Genomic DNA, 17242 nt, shown 5'->3' with positions numbered 1-17242 from the left:
CTGGAGTTCCTCATTGTTAAGGGATAATTTTGAAGATTCATGGCTAATATGCGGTGCAACTTGGTCTCTAGAATTCTCGTGGAGGCTCTAGCCTTATCCAAAATAAGTCTGAGCGCAGGCGTAGGCTTGTGCATTTTCGCGAACGCAAAAAGCCTGGGTGTATCCGGCGATGCAACCACCGCCCTGTTTAATCCCTGCACCTTCGCCAGGGGTGTGCCAGTGAACCGCACAACCTGTGCATGTAACTTGTCTACGTAATTATCTACGACTTGCTCACTGTCCATATCTACGATGTATTGCATCAACATTGCCTTGTACGTCTCTTCCTTGAGTAGAATGAGTGCTCTGTTCTTATCTGCCCTTAGTAGAATAATATGCTCCTCCACAAGCCATTTCTTGGTTCTTCTTATTTGCATCCATATGCCGCTCTTTCTTAAGTGTCCGTTACAACTTATTTTCATGGCAGCCTTCCATCTATAATGCTCCTTGAAAACCTCATCCATTCCGCATACCATTCTTTCAATGTCTGGCATTACCGTTTCAAGCAAGGGTTTAGATGAGCCCGGAGTAAACATCGGTCCGTGCGCCACCGTTTCGATTAAGTAATCCGGAGGAACTATGCCGTCCCAGCAGACCAGTGGGGTGGGAGGAACATTTTTCCTGATGGGTTTTTGCTTACTTATTATCCACTCCAATTTCTTCTTGTATCTCCGTGCCAAATTTCTTGCCAATATTTCTTGAAAGAAGGCCACTTTTCGATTTTCCAGTTGTAGGTAAGCCCGGTGGTGTTCAAAGAGGTCATCTTCCGTTTCGATCACTTTGTTGAGGCAGGAATATACGCACTTCCTAGATGCCCTAATAGTTTTTCTCAAACACAACCATCTAAGTTTCGGTGTTAAGGATTCGCATCCCAACGGTAGACGTATCCTGTATATAGACATGGGATACATGTTATTCCTCTTGCATTCCAGAAGAAAATTCAGTTTAGCCCTTGCCCTCGTTAGGGCTAACGTTAATTCCTTGTATGTTCTAGCCGGCATAGCTATTTATAGAAAACAATCCTCATACCGGTACATGTAAAATCAAATATATCTTCTTAACCTTTAAGTTTCCGGTACCCAAGATGCGACGTACGCCACGGACCCCGATGTGAACGCAGATTTTGATAATACCACCCTCATTAAAAGGTCATTCGATGTGGACCGCATCAGGGCCTTGCAGACCCTTGAAATTTACAAGGCATCAAAATTGGGGAAGTGTATTAATTTCAACAATGGCAACGTTTTATCGTATGCGTGGCGATATATATCCGAGGTGCACCCGCAATGGTAGCCGTATAGTATTCCTGTACAGATAGACAGCGTCATTTTTTTACGATAGTCTCGTGTATATTAAATGCATGTTGGATCTTTCTCAGTTATTGCATGCGGGAGGCGTTCTATCATTTGAATTTCAAAAGCAATCTATTTTTTCATCGCATTCCATTTTCAAAACCGTCAAAGAACCTGACGAAGATCTCAAAGGAGAATCGAAAACGTTTGTTGGATGTTAATTTTCATCTTGGGTACCGGAAACTTAAAGGCTTAAGAAGATATATTTGATTTTACATGTACCGGTATGAGGATTGTTTTCCATCATGTATTTGCTATTGAGCCTGACATTTCTTAGGCATTTTGCATTCAGTCCACAGAGAATTAGGGAATTAAGAAAGTGAACTTCAGTTTGTTCAATTTACTTGATCAATTCTAGGCTTATTGTAATACACCGAAGACACAAATAGCAGACAGATGTCTAAGAAAGATTATTATTGTAAAGTAACCTTAAAATAATTAACATAATATAACACTATGAAGAGTCCCAAATCTTCTTCATTATGAAGAGTTTTTAAAATTTCTGGTGAAATATTCGTTGACCCTAATCCTAATTTTGGTTCTGATCCAAAAAGTGCTGTATACAGACTTCTGCCTATAACTTGATATTTAGAAGAGTTCTTTTGCCATTGGATGAAATGGTAGCTATTACAGTCTGTACTACTTATATCATCCATCAAGCATGTTAACATATTTTCAACATCCTGATTGCATCACTCTATTCTCCCCTGGGATTGTGGATGTCAGGGTCGTTCATGCACTATTTTACATTCAGGCCATATAACTGAAAGTTGCTCAATGACATTAGCTGTGAACACTTTTCCATTGTCACTCTGCAAAATATAGGGAACACCAAAATATTTTTGCATGTGTAAAACTTATTTTTCAGAGCAAATAACATTTTATCATAACCTCCATGATCTGTTGAGCAATGATATTGAAGTAACATATGAAAGTATCCTTCAATAGGAAGAATTATCACAAAAGGATTGTCATTGCTTTTTCTTTTCTTAATTAAAACTCTCTTTTCCCCGATCTTCGTTGTATCATATTTCCTAATTAGTCTGTACTGGTCGCTACTTTTCTTCTTGTCAGGGTTTCTTGAATCTAAACTTTCATGGACCACTTCATTTACACTTGAAGTCGTCTAAGGTTTTTTTAATTATGTTGTCATTCTTACTACTGTATTTTTTCATTAAATTTCAACTTTACACAACATATTTCTTCTTTGAAGCCATTTATAGTGTCATTGGCCTGTATATTTTCTTCTTCAACAAATGTAGTTCCTATATCCATCTCCATTTCTAAGTCACTCTAAATACAAACACAACACACACACAAAATAAAATGTAGTTATTTAAATTCTATTAAATGTTAACTCAAAACAAGCAACTGTGACTTTTACATGCATGTTAGCAAACCTGGGCAAAATCACATTTTCAACAGGTGTTTGACCAATTGTACTAACACAAAAAGGGGAAAGGGATGTTATACTAGCACTGCAGGGAAGTCATATTACTATAAGCCTAGAATCAATCAGGCTAACTGAACAAATTGAAGTTCACTTCTTAATTGGCTAAAGCTCTGTGGGCTGATTGAAAAACAGCTAAAAAATGTCAGGCTAAATAGCAAGTTGACGATTTTCCAATTTGCAAGGAACATTGTAAAATGACAGCACTGTTTACAATGAAATGGATTTTCCAATTTACCTACAGCATATACACCGATTTCCCATGTTTGTGAATAATTGGGACCAAGTTATCCCTCATTAACATCAAATTCTCAAACTTTGAGATTCATTTTCAATGTTAAATTTGTAATTTGTTCCAAGACTATATATTACTGCTATTTTTAAAAACTGTCAGAAAAATGAATGGTTTTAAATAAATAAATATACTGTGCAATGGATTACGGTGCTGAAAAAGTCATTTTATTTAATCCAAAAGACCAAAAAATAAACAAAACAGTAATGTAACTTATGACAGACATTATATGAGTGAGTTTAGTGATCTTTTATCATTGTGCTTGCTTGAACATCCAGTTCATGCAAGCACCAACTTCAGTTTATAGTAGCATGTAATCTCCCATTTCTGCAGTCAAAACCATTCAAAAAAGTTGAAATTTTGGTACATAATATATAAAGGAACAACACCAGAGTGAAAATAAATGAAAACCAACAACTTTAGTGCCTTTGACCGGTCGAGAATGCAAATTTTTTCTAAAATTTTGTCGAACAGAATTCCGTTACACCTGACGAAGAACCAACGAGGTTCGAAAACGTTTGCGTTTTACAGAGAAAGAAGAGAGAAGCACACCGGTCAAAGGCACTAAAGTTATTGGTTTTCATTTATTTTGGTACATAAATTTCCAATCACGAATGATCAAATTCTTAAACACTGACATAGACAAACATTAAAGGTGTGTGTTTAGTTTTTATGCTAATACAAAGATAAAAAGTGAAAAATTAATGATGCTACCATTTTTTCTTACTCTGTTTAGTTAAATATTGGATAAATTTTGTTGTTTATTTTAATCTTGTATATTTCTAATTAAGTCGTGTTTGACTGTAATCAACGTTATTTTATATTATAATGGTAAAATTAACATAAACTTTGTATTTAATTTAAATATTGAATTCGTAAAACATTTTAATTAAGAGAAAAAAACTTATTTTTTTTTAATTAAAACAAAATATACGCATTTTCTGCATTAAACAGAGTTATTTTTTTGTACAAAAATATTCTAAAAGCTAATTAAGAACATTTTCTTTTGGTCTTTTCTTTTCAACACAAATATACGAATATTACACTTGTAATTGTTTTCACAACTATTGCATTGACAATTTTTTCTTGACTAGTTTTGACAATGTAGTAAAATGAAGAATTCATGATGAAATATTTTGTGAAGTAAGTTAACATTTTACATAAGATACTTCTAAATTAAAATGTTAAAACTTAAGTATTAGAGTTTTGGAATTAAACTGAATCAAAAATGTCAAGGAAAATATTTTCAAATTCCTTTTAAGATACTGACTGTTTTGAAGCAGATAAAAATATTGCCAAAATGATTTCTAGCAGATAAATATACACTTAAGCAAAGTTTTTTCTTCATTGAAATATTTTGTAAATATTGTTAAAAAGAAAGTTTTGGCAAAAAAGCAGGCTGCCAATATTATCATGTAGATACTTATTAAGGAAGCTAAATCTTTAATTGATCAATAAGATAACATTTTTGTCCAGACCCAGGACATCATCAGTTCATAATTCACACAAATTGAATACAGTAGACCCCCCTATAACACGGGTTCGTATAACACGGCGAAAAAATTGCGATTGGGTTCGTATAACACGCTAAAAGAGACTCATATAACACGGTAAAATGTCTTCGCCGACTTGTGTCACGACAGGATTGGTCGAATCTGGACCAATAGTGGATATTGTACAAACCGTTGAGTTTAAACGAGCCCTGGACTTACTAAAAAACATTTATTATTCAACAGCCATAAAAATTATATTTCTATTAATGATGTCTCCAAAGTTAAGTTATTTTTCTGTGAAAAATTCACTGACCAGGAAACACACGTCCGCCATTCGACAAGCCGCTCCGCGACAAAAACAAGCTTAAGCAATGGCGTCGTCGAACGGTGCACACTCGGTAAGTAATCCTACAATTTTTCGTTTATATCATAGTTTATGTGGATTATTCCCAAAAAATTATAAGTGATTTGGAAATGTTGAGTCAAATTAGTCTAGAATCAATTAATTTTATGGAAGAAAACCTTTCAAACAGCCGTAGTCCCTAAACTGCACACAGTGCCGGGCTGTGATTGGCTCATGTATTTAAGTGACTCGTACAACACGGATTCATATAACACGGAACGTATCTACCGTGTTATAGGGGGGTCTACTGTATAAATATTATTAGTCTTTAAAGTCAACCAAAGATTGAATATTTGTTAACTTCTAGTTAATCAAATTTTATTTAAAAACAAAAAATCCACATGCAAATTGAACATTATTTAAAAATGAAAACTCAGATGTTTTGTTTTAAATAATGTTTGATTTGCTGGAAATTATAAAATATTCAATCTTTGGTTAACTTTAAAGAACAACAATATTGGTATTTATGTGGTGAATTGTAAGCTGATGTTAACCTTGATCAGGATGAAAACATTTTTTATTAATCAATTGAAGATTTGACTTCTTGAAGTACGCATCCTTAATAAATATTTATCGTAATACGGTGCTAAGTGTACATGAATTAGTTGATCATCCGTTAAACAATGACCAGACAATATGCTACTAGAAATATTAATTGCAGACTTTTAATCAAGTTGCAAACAATTAAAGAATGAAATTTGTTTTTAAACAAATTTTACTCTCCAATTGATTCATTGGGCCATGGGAATAAAAAAGAAATTAACATTACATTGCTTTTGCAGTGATTACTGACTTACAGACATACAACCAGTGGTGATATTCGAAATAGTTAACAAAGGGTTCGCTAGCAGAAAATTTTTCCCTGACAATCACCGACAAACGAAATGGAAGTTTTGGCTAGAAATAAATACAATACCTTTTCTTGCGACATATCTAATAATCAGTGGCGTATTTGGAATGTAAGGGGCCCTGGGCGAAGACCAGGTAACAATAATATATTAGTGCTGTCGATTTTTTTTCTTTGTTTTTAGGCAGAGAAATTTTTCACCCCGAATGGCACTGCTGATAATAGACAGATGTCATCGTCTCTCGAAATACAATATCCTTTTTATTTCACTATCCATAGCCCGACACGTGTTCCACAGCCATCTTGTATTATCTCGCGCAAGTGAGATTGTGGGATCTTTCTTATGACTGGATCTAGTTTCAAGAACTCTCTTGAATCGATCGCGATTAAACCTCGTTTTGGTCGAGATTGAAACGGTCGAGAGAGATTGCACCAAGACATAGTCCCCGACCTTGCTCACAATCTAGATTGAAATGCTCGGTGCGAACGGAGTATAAGGCTCTAGTTTAGTAGTATTACAGAGTATAATAAGTATATTTAATATAATATAATAATAATAATAATATAATAATAAAACCACTGAGAAATGTTCCGTGTGTTTAACAAGGTTCGGAAAACTGAAAATTTTAACAAGGGGTTGGGCGAACCCGTTCGAAAAACTGAAAATTTTAACAACGGGTTTGGCCGAACCTGTGCGAACCCGCTGAATATCACCACTGCATACAACATCTAGATATTTAACAGCTGATATCTGTATTAATTGAAACCGAAGAAAGAGTCCATTGATAAAAATGACCTTTTATTCATTTTCAAGTTCTGGAATAAATCCCATCCATTTCAGTTTCAACTTTAAAAAGAATTGTCTTTTAATCAGATATTCTTTTATGATTTAAGGGAAACTTTTAAAATTTTTTGGTGACCAAGTAGCCTAAAAGGAAAAGTGAGGTCATCATGGGATTCATTCTGAAACATAAAAGTGAATAAAAGGTGACATTTTTAGACAGACTTTGTTGTCAACTTTAATTAATACAAAAATTATCATCCAGAATTTTAAAAAATACTGATATCTGGTCAACAAAGCAGAATTCATAAATTTTTCTGACCTGTACTTTTCCTATTCAGTTTGCATCAGAAGTCTAATACGCAAGTTTCAGTACTTATGTAGACAGGTTTCTAGTAACACAAATTAATATAATTTCATATAATAAAATAGCGATATTACTAAACATTGAGTAATACAAATTTAAATACTTTTTTTTAACTCAGATATAGTTTTTGATTTATTTCGTAAGCAGAATCAATCACCAAGAAGAGATTTCATTTCTAATTTACAAAAATTATAAGAATAAAAAAAATTTATTAATATGTTTGCTATACAAAAATTGTTAAATTTTTATATTATTATTATTCATTATATTAAATATGTTATTTAATGGTATATTGATTTTTTAATTAATATTTTTCTGAGATTCTTTCTGTATAAAATTATACTTAATTTAATAAACATCCTTTGCAACATAATTTTACCTTATTAATCTCATTTGAAACTTCAACTTTCAGTTCAGGTAAAAGTTTTAAAATTTTTGCTTACTGTTATATTAATTAATTAATTAATAATATTACATCAATAAGTATTAAGATCCTATTATACTTTATATATAAATCGAGTGTATATGTTATGGGCAAAGTGATTAATATGGGCATTACGAATAATGCCCGGGCATTATGAATAATGACCAACAAAATTGGGCATTGTAATAAATTTCAAACAATTTATCAAATTGACCAATCATTACGAATACTGCTACCACCTAGTCGGGCAAAGTGATAATAACACGTTGAGAAGTGATCATCTGACATACGCTAGCCAATCAGAACTTACATCTTAGTTCCGCATGCGTATTGCATTTAGTACCGAATTTTAAATTTATGTGACCAGTAGTTAATCTTTCTTCTTTGACAAAAGTAACGATCATGGAGGAATCTTTAAGTGATATGAATAATCACTTCAACAACCGATTAAATAAGTTAATAGCAGAAAAAGGTGAGAACAATCAAATTTTTACAAAATCAGTCTATTTGTCAATGATAGAAAAAGTGAAACAGTCAAAAATGAAAGTTACTTCTAAGTTACCGGAAGAATATCAGTGTTTACGTAGATATGACGTTGTATCTATCGGAAATTTAGAAAAATTAATTATGCCTGTAAAAGAAGGTAATGTGGTTAAATATTACGTTCACACGGAAGAAATATTTCAGATATTGCACGATGCCCATATCGCTATTGGACATGGTGGTAGAAACCATATGGAAAAAGAATTAAGTACGAAATATAAAAATATTACAAGGGAAATGATTGTAATTTATTTGAACTTGTGTGAAATCTGTCAGAAAAAACAGAATGTTCCTAAGAAAGGCTTGGTAGTTAAACCAATTTTATGTAATAAAATGAACTCAAGATGTCAGGTCGATCTTATAGATATGCAGTCACAAGCCGATGAGGATTATAAATTTATACTCATGTATCAAGACCATCTAACTAAATTTGTTCAACTACGACCATTAAAAACCAAAAGGGCTGAAGAAGTAACCTATGTTCTTTTAGACATTTTTACAATTTTCGGTGCACCAAGTATTCTACAAAGCAATAATGGCAGAGAATTCGCCAATAATGTCATCAAAGAAATGTGTAATATGTGGCCCGAGTTAAAAATGGTGCATGGAAAGCCCAGGCACTCACAAAGTCAGGGTTCAGTAGAAAGATGTAATCAAGACGTAGAAAATATGCTTAGTTCTTGGTTGGAAACTAACAATACTAACAAATGGTCAGAGGGATTACGTTTTGTACAACTGATGAAAAATCGAGCGCATCATACTGGTATAAACTGCAGCCCTTACGAGGCCATGTTTGGAGCAAAGTTAAAAGTTGGACTAAAGAATTTTGTACCCAACGAATCGTTGACCAACGTTAATATGGAGGAGGATCTAGAGAGACTTTTTAAAACTATCGACAAAGTAAGTCAAAAGTTGTTCAAACTCTGAAAGTTCAGGTACCGTCCAAGAAAACATTATAAAAGATTATTCGATAATGCCATCCTCACATAGCAATATAACTGATGAAGTTCAAAGATCTACATCGTCTTCACATGAAAAAAATCTAAACCAGGATGTTATTAGTATTACAGAATTGATGAGTGAAGAAGAAACAATCCAAACAATTGATCCAAAAATAGAAGAAAAAATAAGAAATGTATCTAAAACAAGGGAGATGGCTTTGTTAAATCTTAAAAAGCAAGCAGAAAAAATGATTGGTACATCAAATTCCAAATACACAGCAGCTAATGTTGGTGATACAGTAAGGATTCGTGTACCTGATGTAGATCGAGCCCGCAGTGATGGAAAAAATATTTTAGGTGTCGTTGTTGCGGTTAAAGATAAAAACCTTTACAAACTGGGTACCAAATATGGCATATTAAATGTATTATATTCAAGAAACCAATTTACTATTTGTAAAGAAAACTTCATTTCTGTTGAAGATGTACCAGGTGAAGAAATTTTGCTTAGAGAATGTGCAAGAATGTCATCAATTTCTAGAGGTCAAGGCTATAGTCGATGCTGCTGCAAAATTGGTTGCAAATCTAATAGATGCAAATGCTACAAAGAAAAAAAATTATGTAATTCCAAATGTCATCAAAATCTTAATTGCTCAAATAAATAAACTATAAAACATTTAATATTTTATATAATTTATACCAAAAATGAAACTCCAGAAGTTTCCTGTAAATTAATTTTTTAATTAAGTATAAATTTGTTAATATTAGTTTAATTTATATAGTTAATAGTACTTTGAAATAATTTACAAAAAATAAATCTTTGTCCGACTAGGTGGTAGCAGTATTCATAATGACCGGTCAATTTGATAAATGAATGAATATCTATCACACTCAGTGCCAGATAAAGGGGCGGGCAAGCCGGGCGACTGCCCGGGGCGCCAAATTTTGAGGGGCGCCGATATAAAAATAAAATATTTTTTTACATTGATTATTTTTTTAGATTTTATAAATTAAAATTGATCATTTTTCATAAGACATCGATTTTTTTAGCGAGCAATATATTGTTTTTTCTTTAATAATACCACATAAAGGTCACAACGCTAATTATTTTATTATTGTCAACAGATATAAATAATATTCAAATTATTCAAAGAAAACTATTTGTATAGTCAGAATTCATAATAACTCAAAAAAAAAAAAAAAAAAAAAAGATTAACAGACAAAAACAAAAATTTACTAATTAAAATAATGAAACCTAAGAATTTTTATGGCTTTTATCACACAACATTGATGCAGACAAATGCTTTTTAATCTCTAAAAAGTTTATTTTTATTTATTTTGAAAAGATAATTTGTAATCAGTATCACGTATCACAACAATCTACTCAAAAAATGGACGAGATCAAATTTATAAATTACAAATATCAACAAAATTATGAATAGTCAAAGTGATACTGGCGCCTGTCATATGCCTTAATGGTTAAATAACTTTGTCTTTCTGTAAACTTTGCATTAACAACACTTGCCGTGCTTTAAATAAATAACTTTTTTACACAGTTCTTTATTGTGTAATTTTGATTTTTTGCCTTTTTTTACTTTTTTTTTAATTTGCAGTAATTTGCATATTCTTGTATGAATTTGCCAAATTTTGTTTTGCCCGGGGCGCTCAAAACCCTAGAACTGGCCCTGATCACACTGCCCGCCCTTTTTGGTCATTATTCATAATGCCCGATTAATCACTTTGTCCATAACATATATACTCGATTTATATATAAATTAATAATAATAGTTTATTTCAAAAATAAAGAAAATACAGTCAAACCTGTTTTTATGCGGGGGATAGGGACCGCATTAAAAAAAACGCATAAAAAAAATCTCACGAAACTTCACGAATGGCTGTAAATAATAGTTTTCGCGACACAATTAAAAAATACTTTTTTTTATGCGGTCAACAGGGACCGCATAAAAAAAGTCTCACATAGAAAATAACTCAAAACCGTACGAAATAGAATTTATTGACAACAGATGTCAGCACTTGACTGCATTGTCTGGTCTATCGTCTGTTTTACATATTTTTGTCCAGGTGGTGTTTTGTTGACTTAAAAAGTAAATTATTTCATTTTTCGCATATTCATGCAATAATATTACTATAATAAGTGCATTTATGCTATAATAAGTTTATTTAGCTATAATAAGTCAACGTAAGACATGACGAATCGCACGAGACTAGTCGCCAACTATACCGCACAAATTAAAAATTCGCATTAAAAAAATCGCACAAATAGAAATCGCACATAAAAAGAGCGCATAAAAACAGGTTTGACCGTATAAGATTTCTTATTTCTCTAAATTATAGTTATTGAAACTTGGCATATGGAAGCTTTTCGTCAAAAATTTCTGAAATTTTGCAGGGTGGTTTGTGTATTAGCGGGATTGATGCTATTAAATTTTGGTAATTAAAGGTTGAGGGCTGGGGAAATAATAGGGATTGTGTGTATCTCTAGTAGGATCAGACTTAATGAAGATTTTACTCGTTATTAGCATTTAGAATTTTTTATAAAACCTATCCCTACCCTCAAAATTAAGCTTTTTGCTATTTTATAATAGCTAAAAATATAGTTTTTTTTAAAATAAAATATGATAACAGCACCATCAAGATTTTAAATGTTGCTGGTTTCTTTTAAATTCTTTGTTTGAAAAATTCAATATAATATTAATTTGAAAAATGATTAAAAACTTGAATGAATCTAATATATGGTAATTTGTTATGAAATCAAACATTTAAAATTATAATTCACCATTCAATAAACAAAGTAAATTAAATAAATGATATACTTTTTGTAATAATTAATAAAATTGCAATACAGATATATTTCTTATTGAATGTTTGCTGCATGCAATTTGCAAACATAATAAGTCATAAAATATTATATTTACAAAATTTAAGAAAATTCTTTTTTTTTTAACATTTTACATACTGAGGTGGACAAGTAGCCTCAAATGAAAGGTCGACTCTGCCGTAAAACTGTTATTTTCCTCATGTGCATGCAAAAGGACAAAGTGAGAAAAAACATTTTTATGTATTGTCTACTTTAAGAATTTTCTTAAATTTTGTAAATTTAAAATTTTATTTGTCCTGGCAATTTTCATCATATAAAATATGTTCATATAGTAATAATATAGAAAAATATGAAAATACTAGCAATATAAGAATTAAATCCTTAAGAACATATGCAATTTATCAAAAGCAAATTTCAATTTTTTAAAAAGAAACTGAAACCGAGAACTGTCTAAAAAAAACTATTTCATGCATCTAAATTATATAATTATTAATGCTATAAAATAATTTGGATCTTAAGTTACTGTATATTCATTAATCTGAAAAAATTTCTGACATCGAAATTAATAGTTTAAATACCGAAAATGGATATCAAATTTTAAAATTCAGCACTTTTGACAGCTGATTTGATCGTTATAACAATACAGTAACTTGATTGCACGAGTTCATTGCTAGCAGTTTGTCAACAGGACCCTCTTAGATGCGTTTGTAAATGAAGTTACAGTTGACTATTTTCTAATGGCCCATATCATTTATCAAATTAAACAATTTTTCACACATTGCAGTTCAACAATAGATACAATATTTAAATAATTACTAATTCAAATGAAATTTCTACATTAATTTTTTACTTGTCAATAAAATTCTACAAAGTGGATCTGTTAAGCACTATAAAAGATAATTATTAACATAAAGAAATAATTAATTAATTAAAGTTATTGGTATAATTTTTCTAAACAGCAAATCAAAATCTTATTGTTTTATGACAGTGTCAAGTGATTGAGAATTCTTGTGCAGTTTGCTGGAAAGAATTATATTTTCACACTGTTCAGACTGATTGTCTAATGGCAGGTTACATTTTCAATTTATAGCAAGACATTATGATTTTCTCTCTTCATATCTAGTAAAATCTTCAGAAAATTCTTGGAAAAGTAGGGCTATCTTCCATACCTTGTAGTTGTGCCTGTAGTGTCAATAAATAGAATGATTAAAGTTTTGAAAACAACAGGGTTTTGCAGATCCTCCTCCAATAAAAGATGCAGTTTTCTTGTCACTACTATCTAAATTACAATAAAAGGCAATTGAGATTCTATTTTAATTGATTCTTCTTGCAGCCTTTCATAGGTACTGTACATGAGCAATAGTTTCATCAGGTTGTAATTAAAATAAGCCAGTTTCATCGATGTATATCAGCTGTTCCCAACCAGTGGTCTGCAAGAGCTAAAATATGGTCTGTGAAAGATTTAAAACTTTTATTCATTTTAAATTATTATTCCCACATTGATACAAACTGAATTTAATTTTTACTAAAAAAGCATGTTAAAAGTACTGTTAAAGCATGTTACTCTTGAGTTTAATGATTACTTATGTTAAAAGTTTTGATTAAAGTTTATTTTTAGATTGACACAGTTTATTTTTCTTAAACCTTGTGGTCCCTGCTAACAACAATGAAATCAAAGTGGTCCCTGGTCAAAAAAAGGTTGGAAACCGCTGATGTACATGGACGAAACTGGCTTATTTATAGATGTGTTTCATACTATACTGTTCTATTATTTTTGACAGACTAGGTCTTACCTGTTCTACATCATCCAAATCAACTTCAGTAGTTTTACCATGTTTCTATCATTGTGATAAGCCATGATGTTGTTTAAACTTTTAAATGCATTTTTCATATATGGATGTGCATGTGCATTATTATTACAGTACAGGACCAAATATCTGGTAAGTTTGGGACCAGAAGTGATCCAGATTTCTGAATTTTCTGGACTCAGACTAAATATATACATTTAAAAATATAAAACAGACAAAGGAAAGTAAAGATATTGCATTTAACAGATACAAATTAATATACTTTGAAAGCAGTGCCTATTTGATAATTGTTAATCTTCTTAAAATATAGAATATAAAATATGAAGCTGGCCTTGGGTTAACACCTTAGTATATAAAAAATACTGATAAAGGAAGGTTTCTTATTTAATTTACCATAGTACATATATTAAGTCAAATATATGTTTAATTATATCATGCGTAAGTAAATTTTAACAGCCGAACATAAGTATATTTGGATGTTAAAATTGGAAAATATGAATTTAAATGAAAATCTATCAATGGATAACTTGCAAAAGTTGTCTGAAAGTGATATAACAGGAATGTAAATCAATCTATAACTGAAGATGAAGAAAATACTAGTGAAAATACATTTTTAAAGATGTTAAAACAATCTTTGAAAATGTCACATTATATTATTTATAATTAATTAAAATCGATAGGCCTAATTACTGAAATTTTTTGAAAATTTTTGATTTGTCTTAAAATGTTTTGATGCATAATTCAATAAAATATTTAATTAATTCATTATTTAGTAGACACGAAAAATATTTTTTAATATATTAAAAATGAATTTCTTTTCTATAGCATTTCAGTAGTTTAAATCTTTCTTTTTTTATTAAATGTACTGTACAAAAAGATCTACACTCTTAACAGCAACATTTTTCCAAATTTTATTTAATTACAAACAAATTTTGATTAACATATATATTTCAAAATACTAATTCGTATATGTATATTTAAAATATTTTTGCATATTTCATTTTAATAACACCAAAATATAAAATTTTATAATTTATGCATTATATATACGAGAGAATGTCTGTGCATTTCTTAAAAATAAAGCCATTATTCTAAATCTTAAAATAAAGTTGTCAAAAACTGAAAATTGTTAATTTAAACTAAACTCCTTTAGGAGTTACTGTTTTAGTATCTAATAAAACTGATCCAATAATTATCAACAAATTTACATAATAAATCAAATTGATTTCTGAAGATTTAACAATTTAAAAATATCTAGTAGATAAAACTGAACTGTCAAAAATCAAAAAAAATTAAATGATTTATATCTATATAATGGATCTTTTCCTATGATTTCAATTTATTTAGGTTTTAATAAACTAATATTAAATATAATTAAATTATTAATTATTTTATATTTTATTTTCCTTTATACATTTAAATGTCAGCTGTAAATATTAATTTCATTGTTATTAAGATTTGCTTTAGTCTGTTGGTTTTGATTTATTAAGAGTTAAGGATATTTATTTGACTATTTAGACGATATATTTAATTTTTTACTGAAATAATCTCTACAACAAAATGAGATCACCACCACCTTTGATGTCAACAGATCAAAGATGAAATCTTATTAAATATAAATCAGAGCACTCAATCATCCACTTCTTGCACAAACAATTAACTTTTTTGAGGATGCTGTCTAGCATGTGTGTGTGGTTTTTTTGTCAATGTTCCAATTATCAATCTTTAAAAGTGTTGTTTTGTTTTATACTTTGTTTTAATGATAAAACTTTTTTTTTTCAAACTTTTTGAGAGAGTTTGAAGGTTTTCTTTAAAAAATACAATAGGTTTTTTGATGTACGTCGGACAATTTGTTTCCAATATGTCCACAAGAGCTTGAACTCTACAAATGTTTCACTGCAAATTATACAAAATGATGGATTGCTCTGCTATTAACTTCTTTATATGGATAATTTAGATAATTTGTTTTCTCACATATTAGAATGACATTGCTCACGAACAAAAATCTACTAACCTTTTTTTTTGTTGATTGTGACGACAGTCGATCGAGTTTTCTTTGCCGCCAAAGACAGCCAAAGAAAAAAAATATATGCGCAAACAACATTTTCAAAGACTTTTTAAGCAGAATGCGAAACCGCGCAAAAAAGTCGGTCACTCCATTTCGGGTCGCGACCCTATATTTCAGAACTGCCATTATACACCATTGCGTAACAGCTATACTATATAATATTATATCATTTCGGTACTTCTTGCACTAGAGAATCCCATCAAAATTGTCAAAACCACCACGTTTCCATTAAATTTTGGGCAAATTCTAGCTTTTTCAAAATTATAGGTCGAGATCCAATAAATACTTTCGAATATCACGGTAACCAAAAATGAACATTTGAACACAAGAGACGACATTTTAATATCGTACGAAATATATAATACGACGAACAATGACAAAATTATATTTTTACCACCACACGCACATAGCCTAATGTTATTACAATGCTTTCAATGCTTTAGACATTTGACAATAATCAACGGTGCCATTACACAACATGTATAACGCTTATTATAAACTTCATATGTTAATAAAACAGTGAGTTTGTTAACTATTTTAATTCATTCCTCTATACCAAAAGTTTTGTTCTTTGCATCTGTTTATTTTTCCTTAATGTTTTTATAAACAATTCTTCCTTCTTTAACTGAAACCAATCTGTAGCAAATGTTTACATATTCTTTATTCTATCTTAGCTCAATGTTTTTTTAAATCACAAAGATATTACTAATTACCTGAAGTAATTATTTTTCGTTATTCCTTATTTATGAATTTTAATTCAGTTTGCATATATAAAAAAATAGGCGTAATTGACATAATTAGGGAAATACTTACCAATATCTGAGAATTCTATTGATGTTAAAAATAAATGTTTTGCTATCAGTTACAACCAATAATTTGCTAACCAATAAAAAGAGCAATTTGAATAAAAGTAAAGTCATTTCTTAAAAATTAAGCATATGTACATTATCTCCTATATACGCGTAATTTCATTATTTATTAAATAATCAAAGGTATCGTTGACTTTCTTTAAATATTTTCAAGAATGTCAACAACGATGTACGTTTCCATCTATGAGCATGCGTACTTCGTACACATCGGTAATGAAAGGAAATACAACACTCCAATAGAACCTAAATCGATAGAAAATTATTATGTTATTGTCCGCGTTTCTTTATGCAGCGCTCGAGTAGCGCTTTACAGAAAACACACTGGAACTGGTTTCTAATTGGCCAACACTGCTCGTGACGTCATTTCGATACATAAAGAAACGCGGCCATTCCGATATGATTAGGCTAGCCGCATGGACCGTTTTTTAGAGGGACGATGCCGATTTCTTTGCAAAGTCCTGGATTCCGCTGTTTTAGTAAAATTTTCACTTTTGTTCCGTTTGGAATCGCCGTTCAAAGTATTGTAATCGTGTTAGATTTGACCCTCCGGTTTTTTTGCAAATCTCGACGTGTTGAGAGTACTGAAAGCAAAAATGTAAAAAAAAACAGTTCTTGTGTGTGTGTTTTTGGCATCTATTTTGTTTAATATCTAACGATGAGGTAAAGATTAAGGAAGAAAATTTGGCATGGTAACTTGTATATAAAAGGCATTAACGATATTAAATTTCG

The 17242-nt window shown here is 30.6% G+C and overlaps 1 protein-coding gene across 1 annotated transcript in view; it reads right to left on the bottom strand.

The window, feature by feature from the left end:
* Positions 1-16718, bottom strand: part of dbo (Kelch-like protein diablo) — a 34802-nt gene extending 18084 nt beyond the window's left edge. The window contains exon 1 of the mRNA XM_067280930.1: positions 16458-16718. The gene's annotated coding sequence lies outside the window, so the exon portion shown is untranslated. The remainder of the gene's footprint in view (positions 1-16457) is intronic.
* Between the last annotated feature and the right edge of the window lie 524 nt (positions 16719-17242).

The sequence above is a fragment of the Centruroides vittatus genome, unplaced genomic scaffold (assembly GCF_030686945.1).
Source record: "Centruroides vittatus isolate TY-2023 unplaced genomic scaffold, ASM3068694v2 contig_900, whole genome shotgun sequence".
Classification (NCBI taxonomy): domain Eukaryota; kingdom Metazoa; phylum Arthropoda; class Arachnida; order Scorpiones; family Buthidae; genus Centruroides; species Centruroides vittatus.
The sequence above is the reverse complement of the archived record's forward strand: the minus strand, read 5'-3'. Positions and strand labels throughout refer to the sequence as shown.